Below are 8,972 nucleotides of genomic sequence, written 5' to 3' on the forward strand. Positions count from 1 at the left end.
AATTTCAGTTTATTTCTTCTTATTCTGACTACCTCAGTTCTTCACCTTTATATCCTAATTGGGCATCATGGCATTTATGTCTAGAAGGAACCATAAGGGTCTTCTACTCCAACAATCCATCTGAAGTGTAACTCCCAACCAAATGAAATTGTAGCTTTGTCAGTTTTGAACAACGCCAGGGAGTGAGAACTTAACTACTTTCATGATGTTGTCCATCTCACTTTTGGAAAGTTGAGACAGTACACCATAGCATTAACTTCTCATTCATTAGTCCTAAGTCCATCTTCTGGGTCCAGCCAGAAAAAAAATAACCTAAGATCTTTTATCGATGGCTGCCTTACAAATTTTAAAGGCATCTAAAGTATTTTCTGAATTTTCTCTCTTAGCAAACATCTTCAGGTAATCTTTGTATAACATGACTTTGATTCTCCTCGTCTTCTTGGGGACTCTTGTTTGAACGTACTCCAGTTTGCCTCTCTTCTTGAAGTTTGTGGTTTGATATAGAGGCATGATGGAATGGAATTATTATTTCCCTTGATCTGGACAAAATATTCTATTAATGCAGCCAAGAATTACATTAGCTCTTTTGGCAACCTCTATCCAACCACTATTCAGTGCTGATTTATATCAAGCTCCCTGTCAATTAATCCTTGTGGGACTTTTTTTATTTATGCTTTTGTTAAGCTGTGCCTCTGACATCCATATGTTTAGCTGCTGTTTGGAATAAAGGAAAAGACTTTACATTTTTTTTCCTAATTAAATTTCATCTTACAATTCCATTGTTTCATCCATTTGGATCTTTTTGGCTCCTGATTCTACAATCTTTCAGGAATTAATAGCTTTAGAACTGAGCTCAAATGGCATAGTAATTTTTTTTAAGGACTATTCTTTTAAAGACTATCTTCTGAAAATATCAAGGGTCTTTAAAAGACAGTTTATCATACAGGTAAAAAAAAAACAAAAACAGATCCGGTTAGCAGCCTGACCTATTTTCCAGCCCTAGCTCTGCCACTTTCTAGTTGAATTCATTCATTTAGGTAATAGACTGGGCTCCCACTATGCAACACACTATCTTTGGCACTTAGTACACATCAGTGAATGAAACAGATAAAAATACTTGTCCTTGAGGAGCTTATAGTGTAGCAGAGAAAGAAACCTTAGAAAAGTAATATATGCTCTCCAAGCCTTAGTTTTCTCAACTGAAAAATTGGAATAAATGTGCTACTTCATAATATGTTGTAATTCATGAGGGATCTTCACAGAAATAGAACCAACAGAATGTGTGTTTTATAATAAATAAAGAAATTTGTTATGTGGATTGGCTAGTGCCATTATGGAGGCTGACAAGACCCAAGATCTAGAGGGTAGGTTGGCAATCTGGAGACCCAGGAAAGCTGAAGGTGTAGTTCCAGTCTGAAGAATGGCAGGTGCAAGACCCAGCAAGAGTCACTGCTTCAGTTTGAGTCCGAAGTGAGGAAAAAAGTGATGTCCCAGTTTGAAGGAAGTCAGGTAGGAGGAATCCTATCTTACTTTGAAGAAGGGTCAATCTTTTTGCTCCATGGCAGGTCGTGGGGCTCACCCATACTAGGGAGGACAATCTTCTTTACATAGTCTACCCATTCAAATGTTAATCTCATCCAAAAATACCCTCAAAGAAACACCCGGAATAATGTTTGACCAAACATCTGGGTACCCACCCCATGTTTCAATCAAGCTGACACATAAAATTAATCATTATAAATAGTCATTAGGATTATAGGAGTTATTATGCATTAATAAGCATAGCTCTCAAAAACGATAGTCATCATTTGCATTAAGTATTTTTTCAAACCACCTCTTCAGTATTAAGGATGGAATCATAGCTCCCTAGTGCTGACACAGTAGTTTCTCACTCTCCTGGTGTGAGACCCTGTTTGCTGTTTGGTCTTAGGAAGCAATCATGTTCATGTAGTGTATGATTAACTAACAGTTATTTCTCTGCTAGTGTGGACTTCAAGGTACTATGAAAATTTGCTCTTTGCATCACTGGGAATCACCTACAGACATCTTGCTACCATCTGGACAAGCCAATAGTGATGAAATACTTACGAAGTTTCTTTCAATATTTTTTGGCCATGTTTCCTTTTTAAAGAAAATATTACAAGACTTGGAAAGGTTTAAGAGCGAAAGGTAGATTTTTTTTTTTTGTTTTTTTACCGTCTCTTTTGTACTCGCTGCAGGAGTAGCTCACTTTACTTATAGTGAACTCAATAATTAACTATCATTTCAGGGTAAGACTGACTCATAATACTGTCAAATAATTCATACATGTAAAAATGGCAGTTGTCTCATTTACTTGTTACACCAACACTTGTCAACCTCAGCAACAGCTTTCAGTCCTGTTAAATGTTTTTTAAATGTGAGGGATCTAAAATGAAATTGAAGCACCCTGCATTTGATAGTAAATCAAATACAAATTTAATACTGTTCTCAAAGGCAGCATATTTAGTAAGGCTTGCAAGTAAAAATGACAGATTTTTATGCTTTGGCTGTGGTAAGGGTTTTATTTGGATTCTCATTATCTTTTAAAGGTTGAGATCTAATGATTTTTAAGAATTCCATTTGAGAAAAATATTTTGGAGTAAGTTATATTGAACTGCATTAATGAATAATGAAAATATTTTAAAATGAAATTACTTTGTAAGGGAAAAACAAGTATTATCAAATCATGAACCTTATATTTTGTTTTACTTTGTCTTATGAAAGATTTTATCCATACTAATAAAAGTATAGAAGCATAAAAGAATAATATGACACCTATATTTCCATCACATATTAAAATGTATTAATATTTTAAATATATGCCTCATGTAACTTTTCAAACTTCAATTTTAAACTTATCTTCCTTCTATTTGTAAGACATAATTTGAATTAGGTATAAAAGAAATTTTACCTTTTCTGAGTGTATTGCTATGTGTAGAACATTTAAAGGCAGAAAGGATTTTACATTTTTTTTTCTAGAAACAGGTAAAAACTCTCCAAAGTTCAGCAATATAGGGAAATTGGTAGCCTCTATCCCCAAGTTTCAATCATTAGTGAAGAACTAGCTCACTTCTATGGTTTTCTTTGGATGTGTTCCCTAATTATCTACCCATAAACTTACATTCTTCCCAAATAGGTGAATGTGATCAGGGTGTCAATAAGCAGAAGCAAATTGTGCTGCTATTCTAAAAAAATTTGGCAAAGATACTCCTGGACACCTCTGCATACAAAAGGGAAGTGAGGACTGGCTGCTGTGTTGTTGAGTAGATTTATGGCTTCTGTTAGGAGGCAATGTAGGAGCATTAGGGTCGTGTGAGTTAGGTATGAATTCTAGGTCTGATTTTTATTAGTCATGTGCCTATGGGCAAATCACAGCTTCCCTAAGCCTCAGATGTCTCCACATCTGTAATATAAATCTAATAATGTCTACACTACAGAATTGTTGTGAGAATTAGCTACATAGGTGGAGATCTATTATAAGTACTCAGTAATGGCAGCTGGTTGTTGTTTTTTGAAATGCTATACTAGAAGGAGCACTCATGGTGTTTGAAATAATATGGAGGTGGTATAAGAATCCCACTTGCCCACTTGCTAGCAAGTGTGTGCCCTTAGGAAAGTCCCTCATCTCACAGAATCTTAGTGTCCTCAGCTGGAAAACGAGTCTGATAAAGTCTACTCTGTGATGGTTAGTTTTATATGTCAGCTTGACTGGGCTAAGGAATACTCAAATATCTGGTAAAGCATTACTCTTGGGTGTGTTTTAGAGGCTGTTTCTGAAAGAGATTAGCATTTGAATCAGTATATTGAATAAAGAAGACCACCCTCACCAGTGAACAAAAGGTCAGAGGAAGGGCAAATTCTTGTGGAGGATACCAACATTAATAAAACAAATGTAGTTTTAGCAAGGCCTCAGCCCTGTAGTTTAAAGTATAGCCTAACTTTTTAGAATTGCACATCAAAATGCTAAGCTTGGGAAAAACAGAAAACTTTCCTAGGACTAAAGTCTCTGTTTTAGATTAAAAAAAATTGGTAACACAGCAAAAGTGCTTGCTCTAAGGGCAGATGTCCTTGGTGCTGCAAAACTAATGATGGGAAACTATGTGAGCTAAAAGCTTCAAGGTTAATGATTGGGGGATGCTCCTCATCTCGCTTCTGACTGTTTCCTTAAGTTTCTTGGGGAACTAAGTGTTGCCATGACAATTATCTCATTGTTCTTTTTTAACCACCTGTGTTCCTTTTCTGTAACTTTCTTGCCTGGAGAATAAAAACTGAGAGAAAAATCTTATTCGGTGTTCTTAGGAATTCTTCTCTCTTGAAGAAATCATTCCTGGAATTAACCCCTTTTGGCCCTCTCACTGCTCTGGAGAAATGGACTTTGAGTAATCCTTTGCATCTCCATCACCCTGGGAGAGGTGACAAATTCCCTCTCTCTCCTTGAGCTGGGAGGTCCATATTCTCCTGCCCTTGGACATTGGGGCTCCTGGTTCTGGGGCCACTGGACTCTGGGACTTACAACATTCCGCTCCCTCACCACCATAATCTCATGAGCCAATTCCCATAATAAATCTCTTTCTATACATCTTTATATACTTATTGATTCTGTTTCTTTGGAGAAGCCTGACTAATACATACTACCATAGCATTGTTTTGTGGGGCTAGTGATCATGTTGTTGGCATGTACCAGACTCCTTATTATTGAAAATCTATTCCAGTTTCAAGTTCTCAAGGTACTTTTGCAGTTTAATGGTATGGAGCTTAGTGTTCTTGATGTTTTTGTCAGTATTTGGATAAAAGTGTAAAGATTGGCCATACCAAACTGAGAATATATAAAATTAAGTTCAAAAGTTCTCAGTAGGCTATAGCTAGGGTTAAAATTAACAAAATAAAAGTTATATAGGAAAAATTGATCAACACAGTAACTTTAGCTGACTCTAAGTTCCTTATGAGCAAACACTATGAAAGGCTATTACTTTTTTAAAAATTCTATTTTAGGCTAATTAATTCAGGTATGAAGTATAGATATAAGCAATATAAAGGTTTTTCTGAATTCAAATTGGTTAGTTCACATCTGGAATTTTATGGGTTTTTTTGTTTTTATTTTTTACCTGGATTCCATATTTTATGAAGTACACTAAAAAGCTAGGTAAGGTTTCTCAAGCTATCAATATTTTGGATCAGATAATTCTCTGTTGTGGGTGGAGGGGGGGTGTCCTGTGCATTGTAGATGTTTAGCAGCACCCTTGGACTCTATCCACTAGATGCCAATAGAACTTCTACCCCCCAATCCAGAGTCGACAACACAAAATATCCACAGACATTGCCAAATATCCCCTGGAAGCCAAAATTGCACCTGAATGAGAACCACTGTGCTGGAGGATATTGAGATGAAGGTCATAAGGAAAGTGAAAGGTTGAGAAATATACTCACGAGGAATGATACCGGTGCCCCCCATTCCTAGAACTGCACCGACTCCATAATTTTATTTTGTTTTGTATTTCTCCATCTTTAAAAATCTGTCTTCCCATCAACTTGATGATTTCCATTCCTTTGGATATATTCCCAGCAGTAGGATAGCTGGGTCATATGTCACACACACACACAAAAATACAAAAACAAAAAACAAACAAAAAAAAATCAAAAAACCGGGGAGCGGGGGAGAGGAAGATATAACACCTACAATTTTTTTGAAGTTCTTACAACAAGCAAATGGAAAGGACATGCTTGGGTGGGAGGGGGGAGAGGGAGGAGGGAGGGAGGTTTCAGTGATGGGACATAATAATCTATAATTTATAATCTATAGTTTATTATATACGCATAATAAACTATATTGCGTATTGACAAAATAAAAATTAAAAAAAAAATCTGTCTTCCCATTAAATGGTAAATAAATAAATAAATAAAAGAGGAGAATTGTCCATTATAGGCCTCTAACTAGACATCTAAGAGTTCCAGGTGGGTGGCAGAACTTCCACCTGTCCCACTCAAGGCTCTTTAGCCATCAAACCAACCTTACCATTTGCACCTGAAAGGCCGCTTGCCTGCCTTCCGATCCATGGAACTGCGTCTCCTTCTTGCCCCATCCAACAGTAATAAACTTGCCTGGAAAACAAATGATTGAGAACATGCAAGACAACCAATAAGCTAAATGAAATGAAACATTTTCTTAAGTCAGGGATTGTGTTTCATTCTTTTTTTTTGCTTTTAGGATGCAGAATAACTCTTGGTACACTGTAGATTCTCAGTGTTTTATCAGGTAAAGTAATAAACTAAACTGGAAAAGAGATGACTTGGTGTGGTTAGTTACTAAAGAGACATTTTTAGATACTTGAAGAGCTTCCAGAAGGAAGATCATGTTGGATTACTCTATGGAAGAGAGATGGACTGCTTTGTCAGAGGGTGGGACTAACAGCAAAGGATACAAATTATGGAAGCATAAATTTCACCTCATTTGTTTTATTCTATTTTAAAAAATAAATCCACTTTTATTTGTTTACTTTTCATTAGTTTAAATCTTTGATGGGTATAGAATCACACGGATTCTGTGTCCAATGGCCTCAGCAGGAAGGTTGCTTTAGAGTTTAGCAAGAACCATGCTGCTGTGTCCATAACATTCCCCAGATTACTCTGGCTTTCTGTTTGCAGCCAAGAGTCACTGTTGTTTGCTTTGTACACATGAGCATATCTTTTGACCAAATAGAATTCAGTTTCATCTCAGGCTGAACACCTTCAATGTTAAGGGGAGCCGTGTGCTCCCTTTGGTTCTGGAGACCCTGCTTATAGCCAACAAAAATGGCCTTGGACCACACAGACTTCCAGACATATTTGCCTTTTAGAAGTCCTGCTCCCAGCAGCTCTCCACAGGCTCCAAATAGCAGAAAAAGCCCACCTTATTATAAGGTCAAATTTTTATACACTATTATTCTTGTTTAGAACTAAGAATTTTTGAAATTATCTTGACTATAAACATTGAAATGAGAGTACTATTTAATATAAATGTAATCACAGTAGTATGAGGATTATGAGATATATAAATTTGTGCGATATAAAAATATTGATCAAATACAAAATTACTGATTTTTCCAATTTAAAATAGTCTACATTTATAGTAGCAACTATTAAATGATTGAAAATAAGGCATGCAGACAGTGGCATAAGATAAAACTAAATGAAGGGAGAGAGAAAAGAATATCTCTTTATATATATATTTGGTAACTTTTTTTGAATGAGTAATAAAAATAATAAAATGATAGAAAACATTTACTGAGTCCTTTCTGTTTTACAGTCACTGTGTTGTGCTTTAAATATATTCTCATTTAATCCCTACAAGACTTCAATGAAATAGCAACTTTTATTTTTTTCCACTTACACACGAAGAAAAAAATATTTGTAATTACAGAGATAAGCCTTTAACAAAATAACAGAACTTATAAAATATGTATTGCTTTCAAAGTTGTCATTTTGGGAAGTATATATTAAATTTTGTATATCTTTTAATATTTTATAATATTGTCAGTCCTCTTAACATTTTTGAAATTTCCTTCTGTGCCATTTTTTCAGAGTTGAATGTTCTCTCTGTGCATCTGAATACAATATCCAACCAAATTATTAGGCATGCGACTTCTTCATGGAGAATTTCATTCTCCAGTTGCTATAAGGGTGCTTCATAAAAGTTCATGAAAAAATAGAATTAAAAGATAATATGAACCTTTCCAGAAACTTTTTTTTTTTCCTCTTAACCATGGTCTGGACCTTATAGACAAATTGAAGGAAAGCAAGGAAAAAACAGTTGCTTGAGTTAGGATTACATTGGCCTGCATGTAATAGTAACTTCTTGTAATCCAAGAAAAATAAGACCTCTTAACCATGGTCTGGACCTTATAGACAAATTGAAGGAAAGCAAGGAAAAAACAGTTGCATGAGTTAGGATTACATTGGCCTGCATGTAATAGTAACTTCTTGTAATCCAAGAAAAATAAGAAGTCTAGAGGTAGCAGTGGCACCAGAGACATAGGTGTCTTTCATCTTTCCATTCTGCCATCTTCGGGCTGTGGAGTTTTTCTTGGAGGTTGTAAGATGACTGCTTTGCCTTTGAAGTACCCTCGTGCACAGTTCATAGAACGATATTCTCTTTCTCATTAATCTGACAAGGGTTTTCATTTGCTGGTCAGTATGAGAACAAATTCAAAATACACTTGCAGATTCCCAAATCATCTTCAAAAATAACACAGGGACTCAGATTTCTGAGATTATTCTCAAATTATATTCAATGTTGATTTTAGTCTTCCATAACGTTCTTACCTGTGGTCAGTCCTTAAAACTAAAGGATCTTGAGATGTAGGGAAGGGACTGTGTTTGCATGAAGGTGCAACTCTGCGAAACTGTTGAGAACACTCTCTGGAGCAAACATTAAAGCAATGGAGATTGTTCTACTTGGAGAAGCGTTGCCTGAGAAAGACTTAGTAGTGTTGAAGTCTGAAAAGCCATGTATTAGTGAGTGATATTTCCCATTCAATTATGGAAAGAGGACAAAAGGGTTAAAGTCAAACATGAGGGTTTGGGTTCTAAATTATGAAGGGATTTTGACTGCAAAGGCTATGAGAGGCTAGAATATATTACTGAGGGAGTTTGAGTGTGACGAAGTTACTTTTCTTTAATATGACAATCTATTGGCATTTATTTCAAAGCATCATAGTCTCTCTGCTGCTGAGGTTATCTTTGAATGAAAAGCATTCATTTATGCTATATTCCTTCCATACAGAATTTTTTAAAATGGGGGATTAATTTAAAATCCACAGTGTTTAAGCAGGGATGAATGAAATTTAATTCTAAAATATTTATTAATATATGGACTAGGGACCTAATTATCTAGGGAAGTTAGAGAAGGCCTAGGGTGATTTACATGGATTTTTTTTTTCCTTTTTGTCTTTTTTCGTGTCCGGCAACGGATCGCA

At 35.6% G+C, this 8,972-nt stretch overlaps 1 pseudogene; it reads right to left on the bottom strand.

Moving 5' to 3' along the window:
• Positions 1 to 6,526: 6,526 nt before the first annotated feature.
• LOC103606096 overlaps positions 6,527 to 8,972 on the bottom strand; it is a 5,215-nt pseudogene continuing 2,769 nt past the window's right edge.

The sequence above is a fragment of the Galeopterus variegatus genome, unplaced genomic scaffold (genome assembly GCF_000696425.1).
Source record: "Galeopterus variegatus unplaced genomic scaffold, G_variegatus-3.0.2 Scaffold6287, whole genome shotgun sequence".
NCBI lineage: Eukaryota > Metazoa > Chordata > Mammalia > Dermoptera > Cynocephalidae > Galeopterus > Galeopterus variegatus.